We start from the raw sequence: 23,987 nt of genomic DNA on the forward strand, positions 1-23,987 counted from the left end.
TTTCTTCTCAATTTGGTAGCTAGTTGTTTGTGTGTTTCTAGGAAATTTGGTCCATTCATCTAAGTTGTCTACTTTGTTCATGTACAGTTCATTGTATCCTCTTACGTCTTCATTTCTATGCGGTCTATGGTAATGACCCCCCTCTTATTTCTGATTTTATTTATCTGCATTTTTTCTCTTTTATTGGTCAGTCTAGCTAAGGGTTTGTCTATTTTATTGATTTGCTCAAAGAACCAACTTTTGGTGTTATTGATCTCTCTATTGATTTTTTTTCTTCATTTCATTTCTTTCTACTCTAGTCTTTCTTTTGGCTTGCTTTGGAATCAGTTTTATGATCTTTAGTTTTTCCAGGTGTTCAGTTGGTTCTTTGATTTTTAGCTTTTTTCCTTATCTTTGTAGGCATTTATGCCTATAAATTTTCCTTCTCAGCATGGCCTTCACTGGATCCAATAAGGATTGAGATTTTTGTTTATTTGTTTTCATTTATCTCTTGAGATATTTTCTCATTTACTTTATAATTTCTTCTTTGACTCACTGATTGTTTAAGAGCACATTGTTTAACCTCAATGTATTTGTGAGTTTTCCAGTTCTTTGACTTTTACAGATTTCCAGCTTCATTCTTTTATGATCAAAGAGTGTGCTTTGTATAATTTCAATCTTTAAAAATTTTATTGGGACCTTTTTTGTGCCCTAGCACTTGGTCTATCCTAGAGAATGTTCCATGAGCATTTGAGAAGACTGTTTTTGGGAGCAATGTTCTATATACATGTTAGGTCTAGTTCATTTATCATGTTTTCTTTTTTGTCCTCTGTTTAGATGTTCTATTTGTTGACTAAAGTTGTATGTTGAAGTTTCCCACTATTATTGTACAGACTTTTATTATTCCCTTCAGATGTGCCAGTGTTTTCCTCATGTAGTTTGGGGCACCTTAATTAGGTGCATAGATATTTATGATTGTTATTTCTTCTTGGTGAATTACCCCTTTCATTAATATGTAGTATCTTTCTTTATCTCCTATAACATTTTTCCATTTAAGGTCTATTTTGTCTGATGTTAGTGTAGCTACCCCAATTTTTTTTTTTTGTTTACTGCTTGTTTGGCATCCTTTTCCATCCTTTCACTTTCAGCCTATTTGTATATTTGAGTCTAAACGGGTCCCTTGTAAACATCATATAACTGGGTCATTTTAAAAAATACATCCTACCCAAATCTGTCTCTTTTTATTGGGGAGGTAATTCATTAAGATTTAATGTTAATACTGTAAAAATGGTTCTTCAACCATTTTATCAGTTCTCTTTTATTTATCAGATCCATTTTTCCTTTTTATCCTTTTTAAGGAGATAAAAGAATCATCTTCCTTTCTCCTCAAAGCCTCTGTCTCCTCTCTTTTCTTTTGAGCCGTCAGAACTCCTTTAGTGTTTCTTGTAGGCTGGTCTCTTGTTAATGAACTCTCTCAGCTTCCGTTTATCTGTGAATATTTTTAATTTTCCCTTATTTTTGAAGGTAAACTCTCCCTTATTTTTGAAGGACAGCTTTATTGAATAAACAATTCTTGGGGCCATTCTTAGGCATAATTATCAGTAAGCTTAGCTTCTCATTTGCAGAAATAAGTTTTATAGGGATGAACTCCCGGATAAAGGGCTCAGTCTATAGAATTGGTTGTCCCCATTGCCTGTGAGAATATCAGGAATTCCCCAGATGCAGAAATTTAATATTTCCACCTTTCTCCAAGTCCCCCAAGGGGACTTTGCAAATATTTTTTTATTCTCTGTCCAGATTACTCTGGGATGTATTGGGACATCACACTAATCTGTACAAAACAACGTGGTCTCACATCCTATTCAAGATTCTGTGTAATAATGATGTTTGAATAAACTCACCACATATGTTAAATTAAATAATGTGATACCAAAAATATAAATTTTGCACCAAATAAACATCTTTCCTTTTGTTCTCATATGAAAGTTGAAGTTTTAAAATATGGACCACGTCAGCCTTTGCCCTGTGTTCTAATTTACTGTAATCCTATCCAGAAGAGTTTCATTCATATCTCTAGTCAAAGGCTGATCAGTTTTTCAACTTTTTGTAACAGTTGTTATATGGGGTAATGCTGACTTTCATAGCTTCAGTGCTCTAAGTCTGAGTCTCAGTTGGCACATAAATACCCAAAGTTTAAGGAAATGATCAGTTATACACAAATAGCTCAGTATCTCAGAATTTAGAAATAACAATTACAGCTCCTGAATATATGTGACTGCTGTAAGGGTTTACAATCTAAGACCCTTTACAGTAAGCCCCAAGCTGGTAACCTGTGCTCTCAACTTAAATTCTCTGAGTTTGCATATTATAGTTTGTCCATATGAGTGAGGCATGGTTTTGTTTCTGACATTTCATTCAACTACTGTCCTCAAGTTTTATTTACCTAGTTGCATTCCTCACAACTTCACTCCTTCTTGCAGATGCTCAGTAGTCCATTGTTTGTATACATCAAAGTCCTCCTTTCCATTCCTTAGTCATTGTACCCTTAGGCCATTTCCATCCATTGGAAACCGCAAACACTGCCTCCGTAAACACCAGTGTGCAAATGTCCATTTGTGTTCTCACACTCAGTTCCTCCAGATATATACCTAGTAATGAGGTTTCAGGATCCCAACCCCATCCCTAACCTTCTATGGAACCACCACACTGGCCGCTGGAGGGGCTGTACCTCCCAGCTTCCCTACCAACAGTGAATAGATTCATCTCTTTTTGCACATTTTCTCTAGCATTTGTTTCGCTCTCCTCATTTTTAAACAGTTATATTTTCACATTATGTAATCCAGCCTAAGTAAATAGCCATACCTTCGACACTATAATCTATGTGAAGACATTTCCTTTTCTTCCACAAATAATTCATACCCCTCCCCATATCCCTTGCTTGTTGACATTTAGTTTTGGCATAATGCCTTTGTTACATTCAGTGGAAACATATTACAACGTTACTGTTGACTTTAGACCCTCACTTGCATTGATTGTTTTTTTTTATATATATGATCCATTTTCAACTCCTTGCAATGTTGATATTCATTTGTTCTACCTCGTGCAACAAAAACTTTCTTAAATTTGTTCTTTTAATCACCATCATTGTCTAATCCAGGCATTACTAAGTTATCCTGTCTCAGTCTTGATCCTCTATCTTTCCTCGTGGTGTCATATATGCCCCCAGCCCTTGTCCCTCAACCATACTCACATTCAGCTTCATTCAGCGTACTTATATTATTGTGCTACCATCAGATACTATTGTGCTATCCATTTATGAATTTTTACAATCAGTCCTGTTGCACATTCTATAGTCCTTCAGCACCAAATGCCCAGTCTCTAACTCTCATTTTTCTATCTCCTAATAACTCTTATTCTTAAGTTTAACTCTCACAGTTCACTCATCAATGTTAGTTCACATTAGTGAGACCATACAGTATTTGTCCTTTTGTTTCTGACTAATTTCATTGATCATAATGTCCTCAAGGGTCATCCACGTTGTTACATGCTCCACACTTTATTCTGTCTTACAGCTGCATAATATTTCATCATATGTGTATACCACAGCTTGTTTAGTCACTCTTCCACTGATGGACATCTGAGCTGTTTCCATCTCTTGGCAATTGTGACTAATGCGGCTATAAACATCGATGTGCGAACGTCTGTTTGTGTCCTTGCCTGCAGTTCCTCTGAATATATACCTAGTAATGGGATTGCAGGATCATATGGGAATTCTGTACTTAGTTTCCTGAGGAACTGCAAAACTTCCTTTCAGAGCGGTTTCAGCATTCTACATTCCCACCAACAGTGAATCAGTGTGATCTTTGTCCACATCCTCTCTTGCACTTGTCAGTTTCTGTTTTTTGATAATGGCCATTTTTAGGGATATTTGACATATGATATCATGTCGTCAGCAAACATTGAAAGTTTTACATCACACTTTCCAATTTTGATGCCTTTTATTTCTTTTTCTTGTCTAGTTGCTCTGGCTAGAACTTCCAGCACAATGTTGAATAACAATGGTGACAGTGAGCGTCCTTTTCTCATTCTTGATCTTACAGGAAAAGCTTTTAGTCTTTCCCTATTGAGGGTGTTATTAGATGTGGGTTTTTCATATATCCCCTCTATCATTTTGAGGATGTTCCCCTCTATTCCTATCCTTTGAAGTGTTTTCATCAAGAAAGATGTTGAATTTTGTCAAATGCCCTTTCTGCATCAATTGAGATGATCATTATTATTTTTTTTAATTTAAAAGTTTATTCTTTCAAGTAAGAACCTTGGAAACAAATATTCACATCAGGATTCATAGAGATAAGGGTAGAAGCCAAAAACTAGTTGTTTTTCTCTTAATTTTTCGATTGGGACAGAGTTTAAATCAGGCCTGAGTTGCTCCACAGCCTACCATGAGTCACACTGGCTGCAAGTTAGCTTCTCTGCATCCGTGAGTCTCATTCCAGGGCATTCACGGCTTTCTCAAGTCTGGGTATCCTTTGTTCCTGTCGGTGGCGGTGGCATTCATCCAGTGACTGGAGCATCCACTTGGTCTGGAGCTTGTACAAGTAGTTGCTGTAAACCATGACCTCAGCGAGGTCCGAGGATTCCAGAGCTTTCAGCTCGACCATGGCTTTGCTCACTTCCTCGATGTATGGGATTCGAGATCCATATGGGCCAAACATGGCTTCCAGCAGCCACATCTGGTCCTGGAACACCTTAGAATCTTTCAAGTCTTCGGGAACTTTCACCCATGGTGGGATATAATTTTGTTCCCATCTTGAGTTCTTGAGACCATTCTCCAGCCCCGGCTAGGCCTAACCGCACCATCAATCATGTGGTTTTTCTACTTTGACTTATTGATGTGGTGTATTTCATAACTGATTTTCTTGTGTCGAACCAGCCTTGCATACCTGGAATAAATCCCCCTTGGTCAAGGTGTATCGTTATTTTAATGTGCTGCTGGGTTCGATTTGTTATTGCAGATTTTGCATCTATATTCATGAAAGAGATTGGTCTGTAAATTTCTTTTGTGTAGTGTATTTGTCCGGCTTTGGTATTAGCATGATGTTGGCTTCATAGCTTCATAGAATGAGTTAGGTAGCTTTCCTGTTCTTCAGTTTTTTTGGAGAGTTTGAGCAAGATTGGTACTAATTCTTTCCTGAATGCCTTGTAGAATTCACATGTAAAGCTGTCTGGTCCTGGAGTTTTTTTGGGGGGGAGGGCGCTTCTTGATGACTGATTCAATCTCTTTATTTGTTATTGGTTTGTTGAGGTCATCTGTTTCTTCTTAAGTCAATGTTGATTGTTCAATGGGTGTCTTTCTGGGAAGTCACCCATTTCATCTACATTGTCTAGTTTATTCCATATAGTTGCTCATAGCATCCTCTCATTATCTCCTTTCATTCTGTGGGGTCAGTGGTTATGTCTCCTCTTCCATTTATGATTTCATTTATTTGCATCCTGTCTCTTTTTCTTTTTGTCAACTTAGCTAAGGGTCTATCAAGATTATTGACTTTCTCAAAGAACCAACTTCTGGTTTCTTTAATTTTCTCAATTGTTTTCATGTTCTCAGTTTTGTTCATTTCAGGTCTAATCTTTTTTATTTCTTTCCTTTTGCTAGCTTTGGGGTTAGTTTGCTATTCCTTCTCTAGTTTTTCCAAGTGAACAGCTAATTCCTCGATTTTTGGTCTTCTTTTTTGATAGAGGTATTTAAGGCAATAAATTTCCCTCTCAGCATCGGCTTTGCTACATCCCATAAATTTTGATATGTTGTGTTTTCATTATCATTGCCTGAAGATATTTACTGATTTCTCTTGTAATTTTTTCCTTGACCCACTGGTTGTTTCAGAGTGTGTTGTTTAGCCTCCATATATTTGTGAATTTTCTGGCCCTCTGCCTCTTACTGATTTCCAACTTCATTCCGTTATGACCCAAGAAAATGTTTTGTATAATTTCAATGCATTTATAAGTTTTTGAGACTTGCTTTGTGACCCAGCAAAAAGTGTATCCTTGAGACTGATCCATGAGTGAGCACTTGAGAAGATTGTGTACCCTGCTTGTGTGGGATGTAATGTTCTGCAAATGTTTGTTAAGTCTAGTTCATTTATCGTATGATTCAAAATCTGTGTTTCCTTATTGATCCTCTGCCTAGACTTCTATCCATTGATGCGAGTGTGGAATTGAAGTCTCCAACTATTATGGTAAAAGTGTCTACTTCTCTCTTTAGTGTTGTCAGTGTTTGCTTGATGTATTTTGGAGCATTCTGACTCAGTGCATAAATATTTATGATTTTATATCTTCTTGGTGAATTGTTCCTTTTACTAATACATAGTTTCCTTGTTTGTCTCTTTTAATTGTTTTACATTTGAGGTCTAATTTGTTGGATATTAATATAGCTACCCTTACTCTGTTCTGGTTGTTGTTTGCATGAAATATATTCTTCTAACCTTTCACTTTCAACTTCATTTTGTCCTTGAGGTCTGAAGTGAGTCTCATATAGACAGCATATAGATAGGTCCTGTGTTTTGTTTTGGTTTTTGTTTTTTTTTGCAAGACTATGAAATATATTACATTCAGTTTATTTTTTCTTAACTTTTTAATTGTATAGTATAACATATATACAAAGCAAAGAAATTAAAAAGCAGCAGTTTTCAAAGCACTCTTCAACAAGTGGTTATAGGACAGAACCCAGAGTTTGTCATGGGCTACCATAAGATCCTCTCATATTTTTCGTTCTAGCTGCTCCAGATTATAGGAGGCTGGAGGGCTTCAATACTTTTTTTTATCATCACAATCGACTTTTTTTCCCTTTTTTTGTGAACAATAACATATATACACAAAAGCTATACTTTTCAAAGCACAGCACCAGTTAGTTGTAGAACATATTTCAGACTTTGACATGGGTTACTGTTTCACAGTTTTAGATTTTTACTTCTAACTAACTGCTCTAAAGTACTGGAGACTAAAAGAGATATCAGTTTACTTATTCAGCATTCATATTCATTTGTTAAGTCCTGTCTTCTATGTATAATTCCACCATCACCTTTGATCTTTGTGTACCTCTCTTTAGGGTTGTTTGGGCCATGCCAGTTCTAAATTTTTGATACTAGAAGAGCCTGTCACTAATATGGGTAGGGAGATGGAATTATTTGATGTTCTTGGGAGGCTGGGCTACGTTTCAGGACTTATCTGGACCAGGGACAATGGATCCTCTTTTTAAATCCGTTCTGCCATTCTGTTTCTTTTGATTTGGAAGTTTACCCCAGTAGCATTTAATGTTATTACTGTAAAGGCAATACTTTCTTTTATCATTTTTCAATTTTATACATTGTATCTATTTTTTTTCTCTTTTTACGTTTAGTGAAAGTCTTCATTTCTACCCTGTTCTCCTGAAGTCTGTCTCTTGTGTTTCCCTACTTGCCTATAGGGCTCTCTTTAGTATTTATTGTAAGGCCAGAATCATAGTCACAAATTCTCTCAGTGATTGTTTGTCTGAAAATGTTTTAGTCTTCCCCTCGATTTTGAAGGACAGTTTTGCTGGGTATAGAATTCTTGGTTGGCAGTTTTCTCTTTTAGAATATTAAATATATCAGTGTTAAATATATCATACCACTGCCTTCTTGCCTCCATGGTTTCTGTTGAGAAATCCACACATAGTCTTTTCAAGTTTTCCTTGTATGTGATGGATTGCTTTTCTCTCGCTGTTTTCAGAATTCTCTCTTTGTCTTTGATATTAGACAATCTGATTAGTAAGTGTCTTGGACTAGATCAATTTGGATCTATTGTTTGGAGTATTTTGGGTTTTTGGATCTGTAAATTTATGTCTTTCATAAGAGATGGAAATTTTTCAGTATTTATTTCTTTGTGCACTGATTATTTCCTTCATTCAGTGATGATTTACTCCATTATTTCCTCAGTGATTATTTCCTCCATTAATCTTTCTACTCCTTTCCCCCTCTCTTATTCTTTTGGAGCACCCATGACATGTTTATTCATATGCTTCATGTTGTCATTCAAATCCCTGAGACCATCATCATATTTTCCCATTCTTTCCCCTGTATTTTCTTTTTTTGTGTTGAATTTCAGATGCTTAGTTCTCTAGTTCATTATTCGTTTCTTCTGTCTCTTTAAACCTATGGTTGTAGGTCTTCATTGTTTTTTCATTTATTCTTTTGTGCTGTTCACTCCTATTAGTTATGCTATTTGTTTTTTCAGACTTTTGAGTTCTTTTTTATGTTTGCCTAATATCTGCTTTATATACTCCTTCAACTAATTGATTTTTGATGAGATAGTACATGTTTGTTCAGACATGCTGAATTAATTGTTTCAACTCCTGTATCTCATTTGAAATGTTGGTTTGTTCCTTTCACTGGGCCATATCTTTGATTTTCCTAGTATTACTTGTTGTTTTTTGCTGGTATCTAGGCATTTGATTTCTTGATTAGTTTATTCCAGAGGTTGTTTTCACTGTTTGACCTAGGCTTTTTTTTTGTTGAATGGCTTTGTTCCATATTTGTTCTTTGGCATTCTGTTCAACTTATTCTAAACCTCTAAGCATAGGTTCTGCTTAACTGATCAGACTTTTTCATCATTTTCAGTGGTCAGAATTTGTTTGTTAATTTTGCATTTGGAGCTTGGTTGAGTTAACTCCTTTCCATTAGTGTTCTAGTTTACTAGCTGCCAGAATGCAATATATCAGGAATGGAATGGCTTTTAAAAGGGGGAATTTATTAAGTTGCTAGTGTACAGTTCTAAGGCCATGAAAATATCCCAATTAAAGTAAGTCCGTAAAAATGTCCAAATTAAGTCACCAACAAGAGGTCACCTTCACTCAGGAAGGCCATTGAAGTCCTGGGTTTCTCTCTTAACTGGAAAGGCTCATGGCAAACATGATGGCATTTACTTGCTGTCTCTCCAGGCTTCTTGTTTCATGAAGTTCTCCTGGGGGCATTTTCCTTGTTCATCTCCTAAGTTCTCTGGCTGCACAGGATCTGTCATGGCTCTGAAAGGGACTCTCTCCAAAATATTTCCTCTTTTAAAGGATTCTAGTTAAGGCCTCCCTGGAATGGGTGTAGTCACATCTCCTTCTAATAAAAAATTAATACCCACAATCAGGTGAGTCTCATCTCCATGGAAACAATCAAAAAGCTCCTATCCAGCAATATTAAGTGAGGATTAAAGGACATGGCTTTTCTGTGGTCCACCACAGATTCAAACCAACACAATTAGTAAAGTCTGTTTCACTCCCACTCAGGGAACCATCCTGCTCTGTTCATAAGGAAGCAGCACCAGATTCTGTGGTTTGGGAGACTTGCCATTCTGTGTGGGATTTCAGCCTTTCCACCCATTCCAGACTGGTGTATATTGTGTGTCTTGTCACTGATGTCTTCCAGTAATTGTTCTGTACAGTTCCTGGCTATTTATTCTCTGCACTGGAAGATGAACAAAATTCTACACCTCACTATACCATCGTCTTGCCCTGCCTTTCCATGCCACAAGTTTTTCAATATGCTTAATGCTTCCTTGTGTTTGTTTTCAAGTTACACATCTTCAACGGGAATAGCACACAAGTGAGGCTGACATTTTTCCCTTTCTGTTAGGTGATGCATGATTTTTTATTCATCCCATTACTCATGATCTTTAATCATTTGATTAACGTGTTATCTGCCAGACTTTTATACTGCAAAGTTCTTCTGTTTTTCCTTTGTTATTCGTATTTTGTGGGTAGCTTCTCTGAGAGTATGTGGTATCTTGTTATTCATCAAGGTTTTCAATTGTTTATTTATTAATTCATTTGTATTCATTTGGACTCATATCCATATAGCCTTCCTTTATTTAGTTTGTTATAGTCTATTTCTATCAATATTCATTTTGATGTTCATATTGTCATAGATTTTGGTAGTGGGTGTGCTGGTTTGAAAGGATGTACGGCCTCTAGAAAAGCCATGTTTTAATAAAAATTCTACTTCCTAAAGGCAGAATAATCCCTATTCAATGCTGTATGTTTGCAACTGTAATCAGATTATCTCCCTGGAGATGTGATTTAATCAAGAGTGATTGTTAAGCTGGATTAGGTGACGATATGTCTCTACCCATTTGGGTGGGTCTTGATAAGTTTCTGAAGTCCTATAAAAGAAGAAACATTTTGGAGAATGAAGGAGATTTGGAGAGAGCAGAGAATGCTGCAGCACCATGAAGTAGAGTCCACAAGCCAGCAACATTTAGAGATGGAGAAGGAAAACACCTCCCGGGGAGCTTCGTGAAAGGAAACCAAGAGAGAAAGCTAGCAAACTAGAACAGATTTTGGGCCCAGAGAGAGGGGTGCTGCTGTGGTTTGCAGACACCAGACATGTTGGAATGGCGTTTTAGATGGATAAAAGGAAGATTCTGGAAGAGTTGTGAGGAGCTTGATAGAGAAGGCCTAAAATGCTTTGAATAGACTGTTGGTAGAAGTGTGGACTGTAACAATACTTCTGATAAGGTCTTAGATAAAAATGAGGCACATGGTATTGCAAACTGAAAGGAGGGCAACCCTTGTTTTAAAATTGCAGATAATCTGGCAAAATTGACTAGTGGTTTTGGCTGGAAGGCAGATTGTAAAACCCATGAACTTGGATATTTAGCAGAAGAGATCACCAAATTAAAAGTTGAAAATGCAGCCTGGTTTCTCCTCACTGCTTATAGTGAAATGCGACAGGAGAGAGATAAGCTAAAAACTGAGCTCTTGAGTACAAAGAAACCAGAAATTGATGTCCTGGAAAATTCTGGGCCTCCAGAAAGGGAGACCACAGAGAATAGTGCCCTGTGTGAGAATTTACCCAAATGTGGAACTAGTCAGCCATTTCAGAGAAAGTCAGGATCAGACATGGAGTTATCCAGGAAGGATTTGTGGAAACTCCTTATGTCTGATGGGCATGATCCAAGGCTACTACATAGAAAGCCAGGGAGAGTGCTGTGGGACCTGTATAAACAGAGCTGCTGCCAGTCTGGACTGGCGGGTTCAGAGAAGATATACATTGGAGGAAAAATAGCTTCAGAGGCAAAACCATGGAGGCTGAGGTCTGAGGTCAAGAAGCCTTGGGCCAGGAGAGCAGACCCACCCAAGCCCATGGAGAGGGTGAGTTTGCCCCAAAGGCAAAGGATGGGCCTTCCACCTGGTTGCAGTGGAAGAGTCATGCTGCCTCAGGCCTTGGAGAGGGTGAATTACGTTCCTTAGGGTTTGGGGAGAGCCTGGCTACCACCACATGGAGGGATTGAGTGTGTGCCCCAGAGATGACAGAGAGTCTGGGTGCGGCCCCAATGCTTGGAGAGGGTGGAGCTGGGAAAAAGGTGGTCTTCCCAATGTCCCCCAAGGTTGCATTCAGAGAGAGACAGGCCTCTGCGTAGGCCCTTGGAAAGAGTGGGACTGCCACTGTCAAAAGCCCTGAAGGCAAATTATTCTCAGACTTTGAAATCTAATGGACTTTGTCCTGTGGGTTTTCGAAACTGCTTGGGTCCTGTGACCCCTGTGTTCCTTCCTCCCTATGGAAATGGGTATATGTATCCTATGAATGTTCCTCCTTTGTATGTTGGCAGCAAATAATTTGTTTTGAGTTTTTATAGGTCCAAAGCCAGAGGAGAACTTTGCCTTAGAATATACCATGACTATAACTTACTCTGATAGGGGTTTGTACTGTTTCGAACTTTGTATTTCATTTGTATTGCTGCTGAAATGGTTTAAGGATTTCTGATATTGTTATGAAATTAATGCATTTTGTATATGGGGAAAACATGTCTATTTTAGGGTCCAGAGGGTGGAATGTGCTGGTTTGAAAGGATGTATGGACCCTAGAAAAACCATGTAAATCCCAAATCCCACTTTGTAGAGGCAGAATAATCCCTATTCAATACTGTATGTTTGAAACTGTAATCAGATCATCTCCCTGGAGATGTGATTTAATCAAGAGTGGTTAAGCTGGATTAGGTGACAACATGTCTCCACCTATTTGGGTGGGTCTTGATATGTTTGTGAAATCCTATAAAAGAGGAAACATTTTGGAGAATGAAGAAGATTCGGAGAGAGCAGAGAATGCTGCAGCACCATGAAGCAGAGAGTCCATGAGCCAGTGACCTTTAGACATGAAGGAGGACAGTGCCTCCAGGGGAGTTTCGTGAAACCGGAAAGCAGGAGAGAAAGTTAGCAGATGACACTGTGTTCACCATGTGTCCTTCCAGCTGAGAGAGAAACCCTGACTGTGTTCACCATGTGCCTCTACTTGAGATAGAAACCCTGAACTTCATCGACCTTCTTGAAGCAAGGTATCTTTTCCTGGATGGATACTTTTGATTGGACATTTCTATAGACTTGTTTTAATTGGGACATTTTCTCAGTCTTAGAACTGTAAACTAGCAATTTATTAAATTCCCCTTTTTAAAAGCCATTTCATTTCTGGTATATTGCATTCCAGCAGCTAGCAAACTAGAACAGTGGGATTCCTTTCAAACTGGCACCTGGATCCTTTTGACATATCTCCATTGTTCTTTGAACATATTCTTCCTTCCCTCATACAACAATATTTGTCAGAGTCATCTTGTATTTTCTCTGCACCAATCCTATTATTAGTCATTTCTCCAAGGTGCTCTGGTTCCATTTGGTAATAAATAATATTTAGAAGCCAAAATCTAGGTGCCCATTGCTATATGAATGTGTTCATTGCAATAGGGATGTTACTGCTCCAATGCCTTCTCAGTAGATAGAGTTATAGTTATATATGTAATCTTCATCTGTATTTCTGTATCTGTATCATACATCAAGAATGCTGAATTCACACTAATACCTCCAATTTCTGTCAGCATACCCAGCACTTCCAGGTTCATTTTATTTTTCACCCTTTCTATATTTGTAACTTCCTTCTCCAATAGTGAGAAATATGGTACCCCTTATACTTAAAACAGGAAGCTCTGGGTGGTCTTTGGTAGAACAGTCTTAATTCTTCCTTTCTCTGACTTGGGGAGGATGGGGGTAGTGATCTTGAATCATGAAAGTGTGGATGCTTAAACTCTACTTGACAGGTTAATCGTCATGTATCCTCTTAGAAAAAAGGTCAAATGGAGTAGAATCTGTAATTTCACATTTTTCCATATTTAAACTATATTATTACTGCCAAGAGAAGCAAAATCTTAATTTGATATCTCAGGGGATATTCATGTTGTTAACCTCAAATGAGGGAAATGAATTGTTTAATATAAAATCCAACTGACTTTCATCTTTAATGGCTATAATAGTAACTAATTCCAAGTTATAAATGTGAGCAATTCTCTGTAAGTGGATTTTTTTGGGGCAATCTGCAGATTTTGTTGAGCTATATTGTAGAGCATTTTAAACATTTGTTTAGTTTTTCTTTTAGTTAGAAGTCTTTTTAATAATTGTATAAACTACCTGCTATCATTTCCCCCCAAGATTTTAGCTTAGCATTAGAATCAGATATAAAATATCATACTTTTTCACATTTACATGTTTTTTTAAATTAAGGAATCTTTAACAGTGGTACTTGGTTCATTAATTATCATATATTTGTTCCTAACAATTACAGGAATTTTAAACATAGTATCAATAATTATTTTTCATATCTTTGGCCTGAGATCACGTCTGCATTTGTACTCTTCTCCTTTCCTGTCTTTACGTATTATACATATATGGTCAACAGGCTGAACTCTGAACTCTGACTTTGGATGCTGTTATGGTTGGGGTCATGTGTCAACTGGGCCAGGTAATGGTGCCCAGTTATCTTGTCAAGCATGCACTGGCCGAGCCATCATTGCAAGGACATCTTACTGCTGGCTAATAACCCTGAAGATTGATTTATTAAATCATCAGCACTTTGGTTGCCTCCATGGCTGATTATATCTGTAGTTGGCCAAGGGGAGTGTTTTCTGCAGTTAGTGACATTTAATTTAATCAGTTGGAGGCTTTAAAGGAGCAGTCAGAAGAGAGAATAACTCTGTTTCAGCCAGCCAACCTCTCCTGGGGGATTCACTGGAGGCCTTCACTGGAGCTGTGAGCTTGCGGCCTGTCTGTGGAATTTGGACTTGTGCATCACCATAGTTATTTGAGACACTTTTATAAAATCTCGTATTTATAGATATCTCCTGTTGTTTCTTTTTCCCTAGAGAATCCTGATTAATACAGATATCAAATGACCTACTTCTGTCTTCATTTTAGATGTCAAGTAGGAAGCTTAAACTTAAAACATCCAAAACAAAACCCCTGAAGTTTTGTTTGTTTTTTTAATCAAACTTTATCCTCCCAAATCTTTCCCCATCACCATCTCAGTAAATGCCAACATTCTTCTTTGGATTTCTCAGGCCAAAAACTTTGGAATCATCTTTGACATCTTTTTCACTCTCATTCCATAATTAGTCCATCTTCAAATCCTTTGTCGTATATCCACAATCTAACCAATTTTCTTCACCCTTTGTTATAGAGATCAATTGTCTTATGCCCAAATTCTTGTAGTGGCCTTCAGTTAGATTTCCAGCTTCTACAGTTGCCTTACATTCTCTCTTTTTTTAAATTAAGTTTTTTTTTTAATTTTTTTTTTTATTAATTAAAAAAAGAATTAACAAAACAATTAGAAATCATTCCAATCTACATGCACAATCAGTAATTCTTAATAACATCACATAGTTGCATATTCATCATTTCTTAGTACATTTGCATCGATTTAGAAAAAGAAATAAAAAGAACAGAATAAGAATCAAAACAATAATAGAAAGAAAAAAAAAACAAAAAACAAAAAAACAAAAAACCTATACCTCACATGCAGCTTCATTCAGTGTTTTAACATAATTGCATTACAATTGGGTAGTATTGTGCTGTCCATTTCTCAGTTTTTATATCCAGTCCCGTTGTATAGTCTGTATCCCTTCAGCTCCAATTGTCCCTTCTCTCTCTTTTTTCTTTTTTTTAATTAACGGAAAAAAAGAAATTAACCCAACATTTAGAGATCATACCATTCTACATATGCAATCATTAATTCTTAACATCATCACATAGATGCATGATCATCATTTCTTAGTACATATGCATTGGTTCAGAAGAACTAGCAACATAACCGAAAAAGATATAGAATGTTAATATAGAGAAAAAAATAAAAGTAATAATAGTAAAATCAAAACAAAACAAAACAAAACAAAACAAAAACCTATAGCTCAGATGCAGCTTCATTCAGTGTTTTAACATGATGACTTTACGATTAGGTATTATTGTGCTGTCCATTTTTGAGTTTTTGTATCTAGTCCTGTTACACCGTCTGTATCCCTTCAACTCCAATTGGCCATTATCTTACCCTGTTTCTACCTCCTGCTGGACTCTGTTATCAAGGACATATTCCAAATTTATTCTCGAATGTCTGTTCACATCAGTGGGACCATACAGTATTTGTTCTTTAGTTTTTGGCTAGACTCACTCAGCATAATGTTCTCTAGGTCCATCCATGTTATTATATGCTTCATAAGTTTATCCTTATCTTAAAGCTGCATAGTATTCCATCGTATGTATATACCACAGTTTGTTTAGCCACTCTTCTGTTGATGGAGATTTCGGCTGTTTCCATCTCTTTGCAATTGTAAATAACGCTGCTATAAACATTGGTGTGCAAATGTCCGTTTGTGTCTTTGCCCTTAAGTCCTTTGAGTAGATACCCAGCAATGGTATTGCTGGGTCGTATGGCAATTCTATATTCAGCTTTTTGAGGAACCACCAAACTGCCTTCCACAGTGGTTGCACCATTTGACATTCCCACCAACAGTGGATAAGTGTGCCTCTTTCACCGCATCCTCTCCAGCACTTGTCATTTTCTGTTTTGTTGATAATGGCCATTCTGTTGGGTGTGAGATGATATCTCATTGTGGTTTTGATTTGCATTTCTCTAATGGCCAGGGACATTGAGCATCTCTTCATGTGCCTTTTGGCCATTTGTATTTCCTCTTCTGAGAGGTGTCTATTCAAGTCTTTTTCCCATTTTGTAATTGGGTTGGCTGTCTTTTTGTTGTTGAGTTGAACAATCTCTTTATAAATTCTGGATACTAGACCTTTATCTGATATGTCATTTCCAAATATTAACTCCCATTGTGTAGGCTGTCTTTCTACTTTCTTGATGAAGTTCTTTGATGCACAAAAGTGTTTAATTTTGAGGAGTTCCCATTTATTTATTTCCTTCTTCAGTGCTCTTGCTTTAGTTTTAAGGTCCATAAAACCGCCTCCAATTGTAAGTTTCATAAGATATCTCCCTACATTTTCCTCTAACTGTTTTATGGTCTTAGACCTAATGTTTAGATCTTTGATCCATTTTGAGTTAACTTTTGTATAGGGTGTGAGATATGGGTCTTCTTTCATTCTTTTGCATATGGATATCCAGTTCTCTAGGCACCATTTATTGAAGAGACTGTTCTGTCCCAGGTGAGTTGGCTTGACTGCCTTATCAAAGATCAAATGTCCATAGATGAGAGGGTCTATATCTGAGCACTCTATTCGATTCCATTGGTCGATATATCTATCTTTATGCCAATACCATGCTGTTTTGACCACTGTGGCTTCATAATATGCCTTAAAGTCCGGCAGCATGAGACCTCCAGCTTCTTTTTTTTCCCTCAAGATGTTTTTTGCAATTCGGGGCACCCTGCCCTTCCAAATAAATTTGCTTATTGGTTTTTCTATTTCTGAAAAATAAGTTGTTGGGATTTTGATTGGTATTGCATTGAATCTGTAAATCAATTTAGGTAGGATTGACATCTTAACTATATTTAGTCTTCCAATCCATGAACATGGTATGCCCTTCCATCTATTTAGGTCTTCTGTGATTTCTTTTAGCAGTTTTTTGTAGTTTTCTTTATATAGGTTTTTTGTCTCTTTAGATAAATTTATTCCTAGGTATTTTATTCTTTTAGTTGCAATTGCAAATGGGATTTGTTTCTTGATTTCCCCCTCAGCTTGTTCATTGCTAGTGTATAGAAATGCTACAGATTTTTGAATGTTGATCTTGTAACCTGCTACTTGCTGTACTCATTTATTAGCTCTAGTAGTTTTATTGTGGATTTTTCTGGGTTTTCGATGTACAGTATCATATCATCTGCAAACAGTGATAGTTTTACTTCTTCCTTTCCAATTTTGATGCCTTGTATTTCTTTTTCTTGTCTAATTGCTCTGGCTAGAACCTCCAACACAATGTTGAATAATAGTGGTGATAGTGGACATCCTTGTCTTGTTCCTGATGTTAGGGGGAAAGTTTTCAATTTTTCCCCATTGAGGATGATATTAGCTGTGGTTTTTTCATATATTCCCTCTATCATTTTAAGGAAGTTCCCTTGTATTCCTATCCTTTGAAGTGTTTTCAACAGGAAAGGATGTTGAATCTTGTCAAATGCCTTCTCTGCATCAATTGAGATGATCATGTGATTTTTCTGCTTTGATTTGTTGATATGGTGTATTGCATTAATTGATTTTCTTATGTTGAACCATCCTTGCATACGTGGGATGAATCCTACTTGGTCATGATGTATAATTCTTTTAATATGTTGTTGGATATGATTTGCTAGAATTTTATTGAGGATTTTTGCATCTATATTAATTAGAGAGATTGGTTTGTAGTTTTCTTTTTTTGTAATATCTTTGCCTGGTTTTGGTATGAGGGTGATGTTGGCTTCATAGAATGAATTAGGTAGTTTTCCCTCCACTTTGATTTTTTTGAAGAGTTTGAGGAGAGTCGGTACTAATTCTTTCTGGAATATTTGATAGAATTCACATGTGAAGCTGTCTGGTCCTGGACTTTTCTTTTTAGGAAGCTTTTGAATGACTAATTCAATTTCTTTACTTGTGATTGGTTTGTTGAGGTCATCTATGTCTTCTTGAGTCAAAGATGGTTTTTCACGTCTTTCCAGGAACCCGTCCATTTCATCTAAAGTGTTGTATTTATTAGCGTAAAGTTGTTCATAGTATCCTGTTATTACCTGCTTTATTTCTGTGAGGTCAGTAGTTATGTCTCCTCTTCCATTTCTGATCTTATTTATTTGCATCCTCTCTCTTCTTCTTTTTGTCAATGTTGCTAAGGGCCCATCAATCTTATTGATTTTCTCATACTTCTGGTCTTATTGATTTTCTCTATTGTTTTCATGTTTTCAATTTCATTTATTTCTGCTCTAATCTTTGTTATTTCTTTCCTTTTGCTTGCTTTGGGATTAGTTTGCTGTTCCTTCTCCTGTTCTTCCAAGTGGACAGTTAATTCCTGCATTTTTGCCTTTTCTTCTTTTCTGATATAGGCATTTAGGGCAATAAATTTCCCTCTTGGCACTACCTTTGCTGCGTCCCATAAGTTTTGAAATGTTGTGTTTTCATTTTCATTCGCCTCGAGGTATTTGCTAATTTCTCTAGCAATTTCTTCTTTGACCCAGTCATTGTTTAAGAGTGTGTTGTTGAGCCTCCACGTATTTGTGAATTTTCTGGCACTCCGCCTATTATTGATTTCCAACTTCATTCCTTTATGATCCGAGAAAGTATTGTGTATGATTTCAATCTTTTTAAATTTGTTAAGACTTGCCTGTGACCCAGCATATGGTCTATCTTTGAGAATGATCCATGAGCACTTGAGAAAAAGGTGTATCCTGCTGATGTGGGATGTAATGTCCTATAGATGTCTGTTAAGTCAAACTCATTTATAGTAATATTCAGATTCTCTATTTCTTTATTGATCCTCTGTCTAGATGTTCTGTCCATTGATGAGAGTGGTGAATTGAAGTCTCCAACTATTATGGTATATGTGTCTATTCCCCTTTTCAGTGTTTGCAGTGTATTCCTCACGTATTTTGGGGCATTCTGGTTCGGTGCGTAAATATTTATGATTGTTATGTCTCCTTGTTGAATTGTTCCTTTTATTAGTGTATAGTGTCCTTCTTTGTCCCTTTAACTGTTTTACATTTGAAGTCTAATTTGTTGGATATTAGTATAGCTACTCCTGCTCTTTTCTGGTTGTTATTTGCATGAAATATCTTTTCCCAACCTTTCACTTTCAACCTATGTTTATCTTTGGGTCTAAGATGTGTTTCCTGTAGACAGCATATAGAAGGATCCTGTTTTTTAATCCATTCTGCCAATCTATGTCTTTTGATTGGGGAATTCAGTCCATTAACATTTAGTGTTATTACTGTTTGGATAATATTTTCCTCTACCATTTTGCCTTTTGTATTATATATATCATATCTGACTTTCCTTCTTTCTACACTCTTCTCCATACCTCTCTCTTCTGTCTTTTTGTATCTGACTCTTATGCTCCCTTTAGTATTTCTTGCAGAGCTGGTCTCTTGGTCACAAATTCTCTCAGTGACTTTTTGTCTGAGAATGTTTTAATTTCTCCCTCATTTTTGAAGGATAATTTTGCTGGATATAGGAGTCTTGGTTGGCAGTTTTTCTCTTTTAGTAATTTAAATATATCATCCCACTGTTCTAGCTTCCATGGTTTCTGCTGAGAAATCTACACATTGTCTTATGGGTTTCCCTTGTATGTGATGGATTGCTTCTCTCTTGCTGCTTTCAAGATCCTCTCTTTCTCTTTGACCTCTGACATTCTAACTAGTAATTGTCTTGGAGAACGCCTATTTGGGTCTAATCTCTTTGGGGTGCGCTGCACTTCTTGGATCTGTAATTTTAGGTCTTTCGTAAGAGTTGGGAAATTTTCAGTGATAATTTCTTCCATTAGTTTTTCTCCTCCTTTTCCCTTCTCTTCTCCTTCTGGGACACCCACAACACGTATATTTGTGCGCTTCATATTGTCCTTGAGTTCCCTGATACCCTGTTCAAATTTTTCCATTCTTTTCCCGTTAGTTTCTGTTTATTTTTGGAATTCAGATGTTCCATCCTCCAATTCACTAATTCTATCTTCTGTCTCTTTAAATCTATCATTGTAGGTATCCATTGTTTTTTCCATCTTTTCTACTTTATCCTTCACTTCCATAAGTTCTGTGATTTGTTTTTTAACTTTTTTTATTTCTTCCTTTTGTTCAGCCCATGTCTTCTTCATGTCCTCCCTCAATTTCTCGATTTCCTTTTTGAAGAGGTTTTCCATTTCTGTTCGTATATTCAGCATTAGTTGTCTCAGCTCTTTTTTCTCTTTTGAACTATTGGTTTGTTCCTTTGACTGGACCATATTCTCAATCTTCTGAGCGTGGACCGTTACTTCTGCTGCTGGCGTCTGGGCATTTAGTCAGATTTCCCTGGGTGTCGCACCCAACAAGGTTGTAAGAATTTTCTGTGAAATCTCTGGGTTCTGTTTTTCTTATCCTGCCCAGTAGGTGGCTCTCGTGGCACACGTTTGTCTCACGTGTTTGGAAGGGATCCCCCCAGTCACCATTCTCCGCGGCCTGGGAATTTCCGATCCAATTCTCTCAGTTGGTTTGGGGGGCCGCGCGTGGTGGGGGCGTCAGCTGCCGCGGCTTGAGGGGACCCTGTGACTCCTTTATTAATTTCCCTATTGGTGCCGGCCGCAGCGGGCCCGGGGAATTTGCTACCGGACCAGGAAGCCGCCCGCGGGGGGGGGGCCACCAAGGCTTGGGTAGCCCTCTGATCCGAGACTTGTAGCCGGACCAGAAAGCCGCCCACAAAAGAGGGGCGCCAGCCGCCGCTGCTTGGGAAACTTGCCTCTCCGAGACTCTCAGCCGGCCCGGGAAGGAGGGAGGGAGGAGCTCCGGCCACCACAGCTGCCGCTGCTCAGGGGGTCGTGCGCCGCTTGGAGATCTCACTGCAGCCGAGTCTCGCAGTCAGACTAGCCAGTCCAGACTGGGGTACGCTGTGTGTCCATTCCCTACTGTGGTCCCGGGAGCTGTTCTGCACTGTTTCTGTTCACCTAGTAGTTTCTCTGGAGGAGGAACTTGACTTTATAATTTATTGACTCTGTCAGTGTCCCTTACTCTTGCATCTTGATGTTCACTAAGAAAGCAGGAACTTTCAAATCACAGCAAAGTCTATGTTACCTTGCGGGCCCTTTGATCTTTCTTGACCATTCAGGTCTCTGATCTTGTCCTCCAAGAGGAAGAAGGTGCTGCTATTAGCTCATATGATTCATTCCGTCTCTCCTCACCAATGCTGTGGCGGCGGCGGCGCAGCGGCCAGTCTGGAACCCCGAGCAGGCGGCGTGGCGTGGGAGCGAGGGAGAGGGGCCACGCGCGCTTAGTGGAAGAAGTTAGAGGGCGCCGGCAGCCTGTCTGGGGAATGTCCTATTATTTATTTTTATGCCATATGTTTTACTCATCTGTTGATAAGGTAGATAAAATGAGCATCAGATGCTCACAATCACACAGTCACATTGTGAAAGCTATATCATTGTACAACCATCTTCAAGAAACTTGGCTACTGGAACACAGCTCTACATTTTCAGGCAGCTCCCTCCAGCCTCTCCATTACATCTTGACTAACAAGGTGATATCTATTTAATGCATAAGAATAACCTCCTGGATAACCTCTCAGCTCTGTTTGGAATTTCTCAGCCATTGACACTTTATTTTGTCTCATTTCACTCTTCCCCTTTTTGGTCAAGAAGGTTTTCTCAATCCCTTGATGCTGAGTCCCAGCTCATTCTAGGATTTCTGTCCCCATTGCCAGGATGGTCCACATCCTTGGGAGTCATGTCCCATGTAGACAGGGGGAGGGCAGTGAGTTTGCTTATTGTTTTGGCTGGAGAGAGAGGCCAGTTGTGAGCAACAAAAGAGGTTCTCTTGGGGGTGACTCTGAGTCCTAATTTTAAGTAGGCTTGACCTATCCTTTGTGGGGTTAAGTTTCATATGAACAAACCCTAAGATTGCGGACTCAGCCTATTGCTTTGATTGTCCCCACTGCTTGTGAGAATATCAAGAATTCAACTTGGGGAAGTTGAGTTTTCCCCCTTTCTCACCATTCCCCAAAGGGGACTTTGCAAATACTTTTTTACTCACTGTTCAAATCACTATGAGGTTTATTGGGGCACCACCCTGGACAAACCTACGAAATCTCATGCCCTGCTCAAGGTTCCATGTACTTATGGTGTTCAGTTAAGCTGTCCACATAAGTTATATTAGGAACTGCACTAGTCAGAATACAAATTTTGTACCAAATAATCATTTTTTGTTTTTGGTCTCACACATAAGTTAAAATTTTAGAATATTAATTACCATCTATTTTCAACACCTGCAATAATGACATTCTTTTATTCTTCCTCATGCAAAAACATTTAAAAATTTGCACATTTAGTCACTATCATTATACACTCTAGACATTCCTAGATTATACCATCTCAGTCTTAATCATCTTTTTTTCTGATTTCATTTGTGTCCCCAGCCCTCCTCCCTCTATCATTCTCACATTCAGCTTCATTCAGTGTTTTAACATAATTGTATAACAGATAGTATTGTGCTATCCATTTCTGAATTTTTGCAATCAGTCATGTTGTACAATCTGTATCCCTTCAGCTCCAATTACCCATTATCTTGCCATATTTCTGTCTCCTGGTGGTCTCTATTACCAGTGAAATTTTCCAAGTTTATTCACTAATGTCAGTTCATATCAGTGAGACCATACAGTATTTGTCCTTTTGTTTCTGGCTAATCTCACTCAACATAATGTCCTTAAGGTTCATCCATATTGTTACATACGTCATAACTTTATTCTCTCTGTCTTATAGCTGCATAATATTCTATCATATGTGTATACCACAGCTTGTTTAACCACTCGTCTGTTGATGGAGACTTTGGCTGTTTTCATCTCTTTGCAATTGTAAATAATGCTGCTATAAACATTGGTGTGCAAATTTCCATTTGTGTCCTTTCCTTGCCCTCATGTCCTCTGAGTAGATACCTAGCAATGCTATTGCTGGGTCATATGGCAATTCTATATTTAGCTTCCTGAGGACCTGCCAATCTGCCTTCCACAGCAGTTGGACCATTTGACATTCCCACCAACATTGGATAAGTGTGCTTCTTTATCCACATCCTCTTCAGCACTTGTCGTTTTCTGTTTTATTGATAATGGCCATTCTGATGGGTATGAGATGATATCTCATTGTGGTTTTGATTTGCATTTACCTATAATCCAGGGGAGTTGAGCATGTTTTCATGTACCTTTTGGCCATTTGCATTTCCTCTTCTGAGAAGTGTCTGTTCAAGTCTTTTGCCAATTTTGTAATTGGGTTGTCTGTCTTTCTGTTGTTGAGTTGAACAATCACTTTATATATCCTGGATACTTGACCTTTATCTGATATATCATTTCCAAATATTGTCTCCCATTGTGTAGGCTGTCTTTTTACTTTTTTGATGAAGTTATTTGATGCACAAAAGTGTTTAATTTTGAGGAGTTCCCATTTCTTTCTTTCTTTCATCAGTGCTCATGCTTTGTGTGTAAGGTCTAGGAAATCACCTCCTATTATAAGATATTTCCCTGCATTTTCTTCTAACAGTTTTATAAGATCTAATGTTTAGGTCTTTGATCCATTTCGAGTTAATTTTTGTGTTGGATGTGTGATATATATGCTCTTTCATTCTTTTGCATGTGGATATCCAGTTCCCTAGGCACCATTTATTGGAAAGACTGTTCTGTCCCAGGTGAGTTGGTTTAACTGCTTATCAAAGATCGATTGCCCATAGATGAGAGGGACTATATCTGAACACTCTATTTGATTCCATTGGTCAGTATATCTGTCTTTATACCAGTACCATGCTGTTTTGACCACTGTAGCTTCATAATACGCCTTAAAGTCAGGTAGTATGAGAATTCCAACTTCATTTTTCTTTCTCAGAATACTTTTAGCTATTCGGGGCACCCTCCCTTCCAGATAAATTTGGTTAATTGTTTTTTCTGTTTCTGAAAAGTAAGTTTTTGGGATATTAATTGATATTGCATTGAATCTGTAAATCAATTTAGGAAGAATTGACATCTTAACTATATTTAATCTTCCAATCCATGAACACAGTATGCCCTTTCA

At 37.7% G+C, this 23,987-nt stretch overlaps 2 long non-coding RNA genes across 2 annotated transcripts in view; one reads left to right on the plus strand and one right to left on the minus strand.

Moving 5' to 3' along the window:
• Positions 1-2,916, minus strand: part of LOC143673693 (uncharacterized) — a 40,730-nt gene extending 37,814 nt beyond the window's left edge. The window contains exon 1 of the long non-coding RNA XR_013170527.1: positions 2,842-2,916. This is a non-coding gene — a long non-coding RNA (uncharacterized LOC143673693). The remainder of the gene's footprint in view (positions 1-2,841) is intronic.
• Positions 1-23,987, plus strand: part of LOC143673694 (uncharacterized) — a 135,046-nt gene that overhangs the window by 8,338 nt on the left and 102,721 nt on the right. The gene's annotated exons all lie outside the window — the stretch shown is intronic.

Source organism: Tamandua tetradactyla, chromosome 2 (genome assembly GCF_023851605.1).
Source record: "Tamandua tetradactyla isolate mTamTet1 chromosome 2, mTamTet1.pri, whole genome shotgun sequence".
NCBI lineage: Eukaryota > Metazoa > Chordata > Mammalia > Pilosa > Myrmecophagidae > Tamandua > Tamandua tetradactyla.